The sequence below is a fragment of the Semicossyphus pulcher genome, unplaced genomic scaffold, assembly GCF_022749685.1.
Source record: "Semicossyphus pulcher isolate SPU_LCO1_2020_fin unplaced genomic scaffold, fSemPul1.0.p SCAF_17, whole genome shotgun sequence".
Classification (NCBI taxonomy): Eukaryota; Metazoa; Chordata; class Actinopteri; order Labriformes; family Labridae; genus Semicossyphus; species Semicossyphus pulcher.
In genome coordinates, this window is record NW_027211681.1 from 9,403,330 (window position 1) to 9,415,819 (window position 12,490).

General features: G+C 42.8%; 1 long non-coding RNA gene across 1 annotated transcript; it reads right to left on the reverse strand.

Annotated features, from left to right (window-relative positions):
• Positions 1-973: 973 nt before the first annotated feature.
• On the reverse strand, positions 974-1,857 carry LOC138595385 (uncharacterized). The gene is made up of 3 exons (XR_011308466.1): positions 1,755-1,857; positions 1,623-1,672; positions 974-1,397 (listed from the first exon to the last, which is right to left on the reverse strand). It is a non-coding gene; the product is annotated as an uncharacterized lncRNA (long non-coding RNA).
• Between the last annotated feature and the right edge of the window lie 10,633 nt (positions 1,858-12,490).

A 12,490-nucleotide genomic window follows, 5' to 3' on the forward strand; every position in this document is an offset into this window, starting at 1 on the left:
TTTATGGTCACTTCAGTGGTTTAGTTCTCTCTCATTAGCATGACAACCAGACACAGCTATTTTCAGCCAGGAAAGTTACTAACTTGGACTCATTCATCAGATCAACAGAACCGTGACTGCCCCTTTAAAAAAAGTTAATGTTGGTTTAAGATGAATTCAATGAAACCTGTCTCCCTGCTTCACATCAGACTCAGCATGTGTGGTGGTTTGATCTAGATGTTTAGTTTCCCCTGATAAACAGTGAACACAGTGATGTTGTGCACCAACACCTTCATCAAGCCACTAAGCTGCAGCTTCAGTCGGCCTGCATGTTGAGCTCTGTAGCCGTATGAGGGTCTGTTTTTCACTGTGGGTTTCCTGTGAGCCTTCCTGATCTCACAGACAACATGATGTCCTTGGTTAGCTTTAATGTGAACTCTATATGGTCTCTGCACATGTTTGATACTGTATAGTCAGGGCAGTTTGTATTACATCAGCTAAAGGAGAAATTGTTTGTGTCCATAAATAAACTTGAGCTACTGTAATTTTGACTCAATAACAACACACTAATGTTTTATCTAGATTATTTTCTTGAGAATTTTTAAATCATGAAGAGAAATACTGTAAACACTAACACTACAGACAAGAACAATATGTACGAACACCGAACTGTGTGAACAGAAAACAAAGATATAACCATTTTAAATAACACAACATTGTAATGTAGTATCATACATTTTACATATTTAATTAAACATCTAAAGGATTATGAGGCTGCCTCATCAAGGCTTCTTATTCAACTTCAGTCAGTCTGCGTGAGGGGCTGTTTCCTGCGGACATGAGCACATGGGAAACAAAATGTGATTGTGGTCAACTTCATTTTCTGTTGTGTGTTGTAGATGTTGTAGATTTGAAGTGGAGTATAGTTAGCTTTCGTGTGATTTGGCAATGAAACACAATTTGGGTGCAATTATCAAAGCAAATTAAAACACACACCCACCCACACACACACACACACACACACACACACACATTTAAAATCACAATCTATCTTTATTTGCTGTAACAGCACTGTTCATCAACTACTGATATTATTTTTCAGAGCAAAACTTTGAGTTTATTATCACATTTTTTAACATTCTTGTGTTTTTAAAAACTATTTTATAATGCTTATCATCAATGTTATTGTCAGAACCGGGTTGGAAGAAAATTTACATTGAAGTATTATCTGCACTAACAAAACTGCACCAACATTTCTTAAGTGTGTGTAACTTGCTGTGCACATTTCACTCTTAAATTCTACAAGTGTTGGTGGTAGAATAGGTGCTGGAGTCTGAACTCTGTGTTTGTCTTTGGTTCTTCTTTGGTCTCTGTGATGTCTGACGGATGTCCAGAGCAGCATAACACACATCTTCATCCTAAGATTTGATATACAAAAATTGACAATATTTAGTCAATGAGTGTGCATTAAGGTGTACCAGCGAGCTATTCCAGCGAGACAACAAGCACTATAACAGGGTCCTACCCCGTGAACACCAAATGCCATCTACCAATTATAGATAACATTAGTCTCACTTTAAACTGGTAATTCAAAATGTCTGCTTGAAAATGATACATATAAAAAACATCCAGCTTTAAATTACCTTATTCTGTCTTCCGTCAGGTCTTTTCCCATCGGCTTTAGGTTCCCTATCTGCGGACATGACACGGACAAAGCATCGTTAACCATGACAACCAACACCGGTAAAAGAAGCACTAGATAAATAAACAGGTACCTGCTTTCTGACAGAGGTGATACACCAGAACAGATGATAAGAGAGAGGAGAGAACAGCAAAGGCCGGACACAGAGAGAACAGCAGCATCCAGCACACACCACAGTCTTGCGTAATCGGGCCGTGAGGCTCACTGGAGTCTGGACAAACACAAAGTTGTGTCACTTAACTGAATCTAAGAGTATTGCTCTGATACAAGAGATGTGAAGAAAATAAACTGCTGCTGCATTCCCATTGATATCTTTGCCCCCTTTTGTTGCTGAATGGTGAAAGAAATATTGCAACCAGGTGTCACATGTCTGTGGAAGGTGTTAAAATATCAATACCAATGATGTGGAATTGAATGTTCCACAAAAAGTTGTTATAAACGTGCATATTGTTGATATCTAGGCACATTTTTCTCATGCGTGACGGTCATTAATTCAAATGATTACATTTACTGAAACCACAGTCACACAGAGACAGAGACAATTCTAACAGCATACTTACTGAATAGGACCCTTGTTGTTATGTTGCCGTAGCTGTAAACCTTTTCCTCAGTGATTGTTTCCTTGTCCAACACCTTGTTCTCCCCAGTTCCACAGTAGTAGAGACCTTCATCAGAATCAGTGATGTTCATAATCAGCAGGTCGTAGGATTCAGAGGACTGGTTCTTCACAAAGTGGAAACGAGGGAGAGGATTCAGAATGCCTGTAGCCTCACTGGTATATAGCAATTCACCAAGATTTAGTTCCAGGACGAGAGGAGGCTGGTTCTCATGAGAGCAGTTTCTGTACCAAACTATGAATACTCCAGTTGATGTTTTGCAGTCACAGTAGAGAGTGATGTTGTCTCCTGGTCTGACTGACACCTCCAACGCTGGTCTGGAGATCCAATCATGACTTAAGGAACCAACTCCTGTAATACAAACACAACCACAAAGCAGAGTTACTGCATGGTAGGCATGAAATATCTGTATTTATAACAATCTGATTTTAAATAATGTTATGTAAACGTACCTTGGAGAATGAGCAGAAAAATACGCAGCCCGTCCATATGTGACGACGACCTGGTGTTGAAAGACAACGAAGCAGGTCTTACGACAGGGTGTCATGCCTTGCACAGACTTTTCCATTAAAGGAAACGGAAGATGTGATTGGCTAGTTGAATGGAACTTTTTTTTCTGTGGTTGTTTTCTGTTTGATGCAAAGTGACAGCCTAGTTGAAGAGATTAAACAAGATGTATCCAGATGATACCACACTGTATTTTGCATTTGGAGGCTTTTTGATTTATAAAAAAGAAGAGATGAAGTCATTTTTGTACAGTTTAGAGCGGCATCCTTCTCTGAGGCTCTGACAGAGGACACAGGATTTGTAAGCTGGTCAGAAGTAACATTTTAATATTATTATCCAAAATATATGGTACAAGCAGCTATAATGACAAATTAACTTGTATAATAATAATAATAATAATAATAATAATAAAACATTTTATTTATATAGCGCTATAAAAGGTACTGAAAGGCACTTTACATAAAAGAAAGAACAGAAGCAACAATAGCAAATACATTAAATACATTAAGAACATATACAATGCACAAATAACAGGTCATTGGTTAAAAGCAGATTTAAATAGGTGGATTTTGAGTGTGGTTTTAAAGGAAGGAAGAGAGGGAGAGGTTCTGAGGTGTCGGGGGAGAGAGTTCCAGAGGGAGGGGGCAGCAGTGGAAAAGGCTCTGTCCCCCCAGGTCCCGTATTTGGTTCGGGTGAGAGGGGTGAGGAGGTTGGCATCAGTCGATCTTAGGTTGCGGGTGGGGATGTATTGGAGAAAGAGGTCGGTGAGGTAGGAGGGGGCAAGATTGTGAAGGGCCTTGTAGGTGATAAGTAGGATTTTGAATTGTATACAAAATTTGATGGGAAGCCAGTGGAGGTGTTGTAGGACAGGGGTGATGTTTTCTCTGGTGCGACAGTGGGTGAGCAGACGGGCGGCAGAGTTTTGGATGTACTGGAGCTTATTAAGGATTGTGGAGGATGTGCCATTAAGAATGCTATTGCAATAGTCCAGTCGTGAGGTGATGAAGCAGTGTTTCAGCAGCTGAGAAGGTGAGGGAGGGGCGAAGACGGGCAATGTTTTTGAGGTGGAAGAAGGCAGTTTTGGTGATGTAGTTGACGTGAGGTTCAAATGTGAGAGATTGGTCGAAAATGACACCAAGGTTGCGGATGTGGGTGGACGCAGGAACAGTGGAGCCATCAATACGAAGGGTGAAGTCGGGGCAGGATGAGATGAGTAATTTTGGACCGATGATGAGGATTTCTGATTTGTGTTGTGCTGTTGAGTTTGAGAAAGTTTGCTTGCATCCAGGTTTTGACGTCTGTAATGCAGTCTGGGATGGTGGAGTGAGTTGCAGCAGTGATGGATTTGGTGGAGATGTAGAGCTGGGTGTCGTCGGCGTAACAGTGAAAGTGGAGTCCATGGCGGCGTAGGATGTGACCAAGGGGGAGCATATACAGGATGAAGAGGAGGGGACCGAGCACCGAGCCTTGGGTGATGCCTTATGAGAGAGGGACTGTTTTAGGGGTGGATTTGTTGATGCTGATAAACTGGTGGTGGTTGGAGAGGTATGATTTGAACCAGGAGAGGGCAGTTCTATTGATGCTGAGGGAAGATTCAAGGCGGGTGAGAAGAATAGCGTGATTAATGGTGTCGAAGGCTGCAGTAAGGTCGAGAAGGATGAGGATATTAAGGGAGTGGGTGTCGGAGGAGAGGAGGAGGTCGTTGGTAACTTTGAGAAGGGCAGTCTCTGTGCTGTGATGTGTTCTGAAGCCGGTTCTAAATGGTGTGTTCAAGTATTTTCGACAGAAATGGGAGGTTGGAGATGGGTCAGTAATTGTTGGGGATGTCAGGGTCGATGCCAGGTTTTTTGAGGAGGGGTGGGACAGAGGCGAGTTTAAGGGCAGGGGGGACAGAGACGGTAGACAGGGAGGAGTTGATTACAGAGTGGATGAGGGGGAGGAGAGCAGGAAGGCAGGCTTTGACTAAGGGGGTGGAGATGGGGTCCTGGTCGCAGGTGGAAGTCCTCATGGCAGATAGTGATTTGTGAAGTTCAAAGAGAGAGATCAGGGAGAATTGGGAGAGTGAGCCATCTGTAAGACGGGGAGTAGCAGAGTCAGGATCAGGATTAGGATCAGGATTAAGGGGGGGAAGCTTGAAGTGGCAAGTTGTAGATTAAGTCAATTTTTGTTTGGTAAAATGACATAAATGAGTTGCATTTGTCAGCTGTAAAGAAGTGGGTGGAGTTGTCCACGGGTTTGAAAAGTTTGTTGATTGTGGAGAATAATGTCTTGGGGTTAGCGGAGCCAGAATGAATGAGGGAAGAGTAGTAGGTGGAGTGGGCAGTGTTGAGGGCGTGTTTGTATTGTTGTATGTAGTCTTTATATGCTAGGGTGTGTACAGTGAGGCCGGTTTTCTAGTTGTCGTTTCCGGGAGTTCAGGGGTGTACCAGGGAGCAGTGTGGGTGAATAAGACTGTTCTGGTTTTGAGGGGCGCAAGCTGGTCAAGACAGGAGGATAGTGAGTTATTGTAGATGTTGACCAGGTCAGTGGGGGAGGTGCTCATGGGGGAGGTGAGGGTGGACATTTTTCCAGTGCGGATGTGTTTGGGCTTTGGAATGGGGATGTCAATGTTCATGTTGATGGCTATTTGGTCCGAGATGGTGAGGTCAGAGCTGGAGAGGTGGTTGATGGTAATACCGGTGGAGCAGACCAGGTCAAGAATGTGGCCATGGTTATGGGTGGGGAAGTTGATATGTTGGGTGAGGTTGAAGCATTTAAGTATGTCCAGAAATTCTAAGGTTAATTTGCAATCGGTGGAGTCAATGTGGATGTTGAAATCACCCAGCAGCAGGATGGAGGGTGAGATGGAGCAGAGCTGAGTGAGAAATTCAGAGAGGTCGGAAAGAAAGACAGGATTATGTTTGGGGGGGGCGGTATATTATTGAAATGACAAGGGGTTTAGGGCCAGAGAGTTTGAAGGTCAGGTGTTCAAATGAGGATGGGGAAAGGATAGTGGCGAGGCTGGTTTTGAAATATTGGCGGTGGAGGGCAGCAATTCCGCCACCTTGGCTGTCTGGGCGTGCTTTGTCCAGGAAGCAGTAACCATTGGGGGTTGTTTGTTCCAGGGGTTTATGCCAGGTTTCAGTGAGACAGAGAAAATCCAGGTTATTGTCAGTGATGAATTCATTGAGGATGAGGCTTTTGTTGCTCAGTGACCGGGTGTTGAACAGAGCAAGTTTTTATACTCGGTTTTTATTTATGGGATGGGAGGATTTGGGTAGGGTACGGAGGTTGGCTGGATTCACATGCTGTTTATTGCAGCGTAGTAATGAGGAAGCAGAGGTGCGTTGCTGAGTCCACAGGGATGGAATGGAATTGCCAGAGGTGGAATTATAAATAAACTTGCGCCGTGAGCCTTTATGAGCATAACTGGGTTGGATCTGTATGAGGTTGTTCTCATTATCAGCTTTAATAGTGCGTTGGGGACGAGACAGCCTGTGTGTTACCGAGGAGAGGATTGGGTGACCGGGAGCTGAGGGAGGCAATGACAGGTGCGGCCAGTCGGGGGCACTCTCACAGTGAACAGTGCTATGGGGTGGTGACGTAGAGGAAGAGGGGGGGAGGAAGAGGGAGAGTAAATAGTCTGTCACGTTGATATGCCTGTATCACGTGCTGTAAATTAGCCGCTAGCGTGCGGCTGCCACTCTTGTTGTGGTGGATACCATCACTTTTATAAAAGGAGTAGCGTTCCCTAAACAAATTAAAATTGTCAATGAAGCCAATGTGGTGAGCCCTGCAGGTGGACTGGAGCCAGGTGTGTAGACTGAGGATTCTGCTAAAACGCTGTGATCCACGACCGAGTGTGGGAGTTGGACCGCTGATAAAGCAGATTTCCCAGCACTTTTTAAAAAGTTAAAAAGTTTTTTTAAATCATTTTTTGTCAGTTCAGACTGTTGAAAGGCAGTGTCGTTTTCCCACATGGATTATAATTCTTTGGATGGAGGCAGGGAGAGTGCGCAGCAGACATGGAAGTTTCAAGAGGATGTCGGGGACCGTAGCTCCAGGGAAACAATGGGTTGCAGCCTTAAAGAAACGAATGTTCCTGATTATGGAATGCCCCACAATCAACGTAGTCGGGGAGAAAGGGGATGAGGAGAAGGAGTAGACAATGCAGGAGAGTTTGTCAATGCTGGCGGAGGAGGGGAGGGCGAGGGATGGACAGAGAGCGTGGCCGGAGCTCGCTGTGGCGCTGGTGTGTAATGTGGTATAGAGCGGCGAGTCCTGGTGTGGTAGGAGCGCTCAGGAGGACACAGGCACTTATGGCTTAGCCTGGGCCTTGATATGGCTTAGCCTGGGACCACAGATAGGACGTCAATCAGCATTCAGCAGCAAAACTTACCAACACTGGTCAAACAAGTGGACCCGCTGTGGAGATTTGGCTTCGCTCTACGGATTGTAGCTCTTCGGGGAGCCGGCAGCTGCAGTTCCTGTAGCGTTAGCTCCCAGAGCTAAGGGCTAAAAACAAGCTGGTGGTAATGCTAGCCTTGGCAGGCGGTCCAGGCTGGGAAGCAAAAAGATCCGAGAGCCGGATCGTTTGAACAGTTTAATATGCTAAAACGTGCGGATAAAAACAGTCAGGATCCAAAGGTGCAGTATAATAGATGACTTGAAAACTAGGTAAAAACGAAGCAAAAATTTAAAAATTAGGGAAGAGCTCCTTACAGGCACTCACAACGCCAGCGCATGTATTTTAGTTTTTGATTTTATGGCAACAAGGGGTCAAACCTCCAACATCTCTAAAGAGGTCAACAAGAGTTTGACCTTGAGCAAAATGTGGCAGAGCCAGGAAAAACGATGTATCCTTAAAGCTGTTCATAGGTTCATATTAGTAATGCAACAACTGAGTATACATACACCGATCAGCCATAACATTATGACCACCTGCCTATTATTATGTAGTTCCCCCTTTTGCCACCAAAACAGCCTCGACCCATCGAGGCATGGACTCCACTACACCTCTGAAGGTGTGCGGAGGTATCTGGCACCAAGACGTTAGCAGCAGATCCTGTAAGTCCTTTAAGTTGGTGGGGCCTCCAGGGATCGGACTTGTTTGTCCAGCACATCCCACAGATGCTGGATTGGATTGAGATCTGGGGAATGTGGAGGCCAAATCAACACTTTGAACAAACGCCCTGTGCACTGCCTGTCAGCACCTGTGTCCGATCACACTTGAAGCTGTTTGTTGGCACTTACTGACTTTGTTCCCTCCTGTCTCGATCGTTGCTTGTGTCGTATGAACTCTCAGATATACGTTGCTTTGGACAAAAGTGTCAAAAGTTCACATCCACATGAATGGCAGGAGCCAAGGTTTCCCAGCAGAACATTTCCCAAAGCATCACACTGCTTCAGCCGGCTTGCCTTCTTCCCATAGTGCATCCTGGTGCCATGTCTTCCTCAGGCACACGCACCCGGCATCCACATGATGTAAAAGAAAACGTGCTTCATCTGACCAGGCCACTTTCTTCCATTGCTCCATGGTCCAGTTCTGATGCTCACATGCACATTGTTCACGCTTTTGGCGGTGAACGGGGTCAGCATGGGCCTGTGACTGGTCTGCCGCTACCCAGTCCCATAAGCAACAAACTGTAATGTACTGAGTGTTCTGACAGCTTTGTATCAGAACCAGCATTAACTGTATCATAAAGTAGAGCTACTGTTAGATGTTAGCCACTTTCAAGCAAACAGTTAGCTTGATGTGACTTAATGCTAACATTAGCTGTTCTTAGATGCGAGCTAAGGGGTTATCAAATATGTTGTTTTAACTTTTTAGTTTTCCTGTGTGTATATGGTGAATAATGTGCCCTCAGGAACCCAACTCTGCAGTTTGTCGCTGCTGCATAGAGCCTTGAGTCTCATTGTTTTGGCTTTATGGTCACTTCAGTGGTTTAGTTCTCTCTCATTAGCATGACAACCAGACACAGCTATTTTCAGCCAGGAAAGTTACTAACTTGGACTCATTCATCAGATCAACAGAACCGTGACTGCCCCTTTAAAAAAAGTTAATGTTGGTTTAAGATGAATTCAGTGATATTAGTATCTGTGATTAAAACAGAAACCTGTCTCCCTGCTTCACATCAGACTCAGCATGTGTGGTGGTTTGATCTAGATGTTTAGTTTCCCCTGATAAACAGTGAACGCAGTGATGTTGTGCACCAACACCTTCATCAAGCCACTAAGCTGCAGCTTCAGTCGGCCTGCATGTTGAGCTCTGTAGCCGTATGAGGGTCTGTTTGTCACTGTGGGTTTCCTGTGAGCCTTCCTGATCTCACAGACAACATGATGTCCTTGGTTAGCTTTAATGTGAACTCTATATGGTCTCTGCACATGTTTGATACTGTATAGTCAGGGCAGTTTGTATTACATCAGCTAAAGGAGAAATTGTTTGTGACATGTCCATAAATAAACTTGAGCTACTGTAATTTTGACTCAATAACAACACACTAATGTTTTATCTAGATTATTTTATTGAGAATTTTTAAATCATGAAGAGAAATCCTGTAAACACTAACACTACAGGCAAGAACAATATGTACAAACACCGAACTGTGTGAACAGAAACCATTTTAAATAACACAACATTGTAATGTAGTATGATACATTTGACATATTTAATTAAACATCTAAAGGATTATGAGGCTGCCTACTTTTTGTTTGTCCTACATATACTGTATATGCTCAGTGTTGCCTGTGAGCTACAAGAGTTTCAGTTTAGTTCTTCTTCAAGGACGCCCTTACTGTGGCATCTCCTGCAGCTGGTCTCTGCCTCAGAGACACCACAATAACTTACGGATGGCCAAATGTTTTTTTCAATGACAAAATAGAGCAGGAAATGAAAACTAATGACTGCAGTAATTGAAATGCAAAGATTCAACAACAGGGACGATGCATAACAAAGGGTGCCTGGTGCTTCTGTATGACACGCATGAACAGAGTTTCAGTATTTGCAGCTTTGAGAAGAAGATCAGACTGGACCTGGACGACTGGGTTTCCACCCGGAAATATTTAATATGATCGCCGACCTTACACAGAGTGCCATTAATTCCTTAATGTTCCCTTTGACATATTTTGGCTTTGTATATTTGCAAAGTAAGAATGTGTCTAAGGTGGTTCATTAGCTGTGAATATTCTGCTGCTGTGCAGTTATAACAAATAAAGTGCTGTCTGTGCCAGTCAGTCACATGGTCTTAACTCGGCAAATCAATAAGAATGCAACATTATTTCAGATCAGTTCATGTATGAATAACTTAATTCTCAGTTATTGGACACAAGTTGGCTGATTAAGACTTGTCATGGTCCTTTGAGCTGATGTATTGTAAACTAGAATAAGTGATGTCATGTTTGTAAAACAGTACAAAGGATTGTTCTGTTGTCTGTGATATGGTGAGAGTGTGTTTTTAATGGTTGGGGTTGGAAAGGGATTATTTGTTATGTTGACGCCAATTTTTCTATGAGAATTAGACTCAATGTATGTTCCATGGACAAATCACACAAAAGTAAAGGTTGCTGCTCTTCAATTGTCTTCCTCTGAGTATTCACAGCTCAGTACAGAGTGAAAATGTAGTTGTTGTTTACTTTAACCACATTGTGTTTCCCATGTGATCAGGCTCACAGGAAACCCACAGTGAAATAGCCCCTCATCTGTTCACTATGTTCAATGTTCATTACTTGAGAATGACGTCTTTATGCAAACACAAGGCACACTTTAAGGACACAAGGACACACACACACACACACACACACACAGTTTATCTTTATTTGTATTTGCTTCTGGTTGGCTTCATGAGCTACTGATATTTATTTACAGATGAAAACTGATTAGTTAGATTAGAAGAGTTTATTATCAACTTTTCAAACACATCATTACTTTTTATAATGCATTCTTCATTATTAATATGGAGCGAGTTTGGTTTAGAAGAAAAGCTAAATTACACCAATAAAATAAATTGACATTTTCTTATATGAGCGTAAATTGCCTTTCCTCTCTCTACATCTCTTCACATCCTCCTTGTACAGTATAGTATATGGCAGAATAGGTGCTGGAGTCTGAATTCAGCGTTCTCTTCTTCTTTGGTCTCTGTGATGTCTGAAGGATTTCCATTGCAGCAAAACACACACCTCCATCCTAAGATTTGATATACAGAAATATTTACATTCTCATTTCTAATGAATCAACATTTTCTGATGTAATATGATTTACTGAAATGCATGGTGCAACTAAAACACACGTCTTACTCATTACAATAATGATGATGAGTCAATAACTGCATAAGCTGTGACAGTGAGCTATGCCAACGAGACAACAAGCACAATAACAGGGTCCTACTCCTGGAACACCAAATGCAAACCACCACTTATAAATAATATTAGTCGTACTTGTATCTGGTCAATCAAATGGCGGCTTGAAAACGTTCTATACATCAGCGCCCAGCTTTAAATTACCTTATTCCAGCTGTCAGGTCTTTTCCCATCAGTTTTAGGTTCCCCAGCTGCAGACATGATCAAAGCATCAAAAACCATGACAACCAACATTGTGAAAAGAAGCACTTGATAAATATTTAGCTGAGAAAGAACTGAAACAGAAGATATTTGTCACCAAAGTAATGCAATGAACTTAAGAAAGGAGTGAATGGATGTAAGTGTCATATACAACAGGTACCTGCTTTCTGACAGAGGTGATTCACCAGAACAGATAAGAGAGAGGAGAGAACAGCAAAGGCCGGACACAGAGAGAACAGCAGCATCCAGCACACACCACAGTCTTGCGTAATCGGGCCGTGAGGCTCACTGGAGTCTGGACAAACACAAAGTTGTGTCATTTAACTGAATCTAAGTGTATTGCTCTGATACAAGAGATGTGAAGAAAATAAACTGCTGCTGCATTCCCATTAATATCTTTGCCCCCTTTTGTTGCTGAAAGGTGAAAGAAATATTGCAACCAGGTGTCACATATCTGTGGAAGGTGTTATAATATCAATACCAATTATGTGGAATTGAATGTTCCACAAAAAGTTGTTATAAACGTGCATATTGTTGATATCTAGGCACATTTTTCTGATGCGTGACGGTCATTAATTCAAATGATTACATTTACTGAAACCACAGTCACACAGAGACGGAGACAATTCTAACAGCATACTTACTGAATAGGACCCTTGTTGTTATGTTGCCGTAGCTGTAAACCTTTTCTAAAGTGATTGTTTCCTTGACCAACACCTTGTTCTCCCCAGTTCCACAGTAGTAGAGACCTTCATCAGAATCAGTGATGTTCATAATCAGCAGGTCGTAGGATTCAGAGGACTGGTTCCTCACAAAGTGGAAACGAGGGAGAGGATTCTGAACGACTGCAGCCTCACTGATATGTTTCAATTCACCAAGATTTAGTTCCAGGACGAGAGGAGGCTGGTTCTCATGAGAGCAGTTTCTGTACCAAACTATGAATACTCCAGTTGATGTTTTGCAGTCACAGTAGAGAGTGATGTTGTCTCCTGGTCTGACTGACACCTCCAACACTGGTCTGGAGATCCAATCATGACTTAAGGAACCAACTCCTGTAATACAAACACAACCACAAAGCAGAGTTACTGCATGGTAGGCATGAAATATCTGTATTTATAACAATCTGATTTTAAATAATGTTATGTAAACG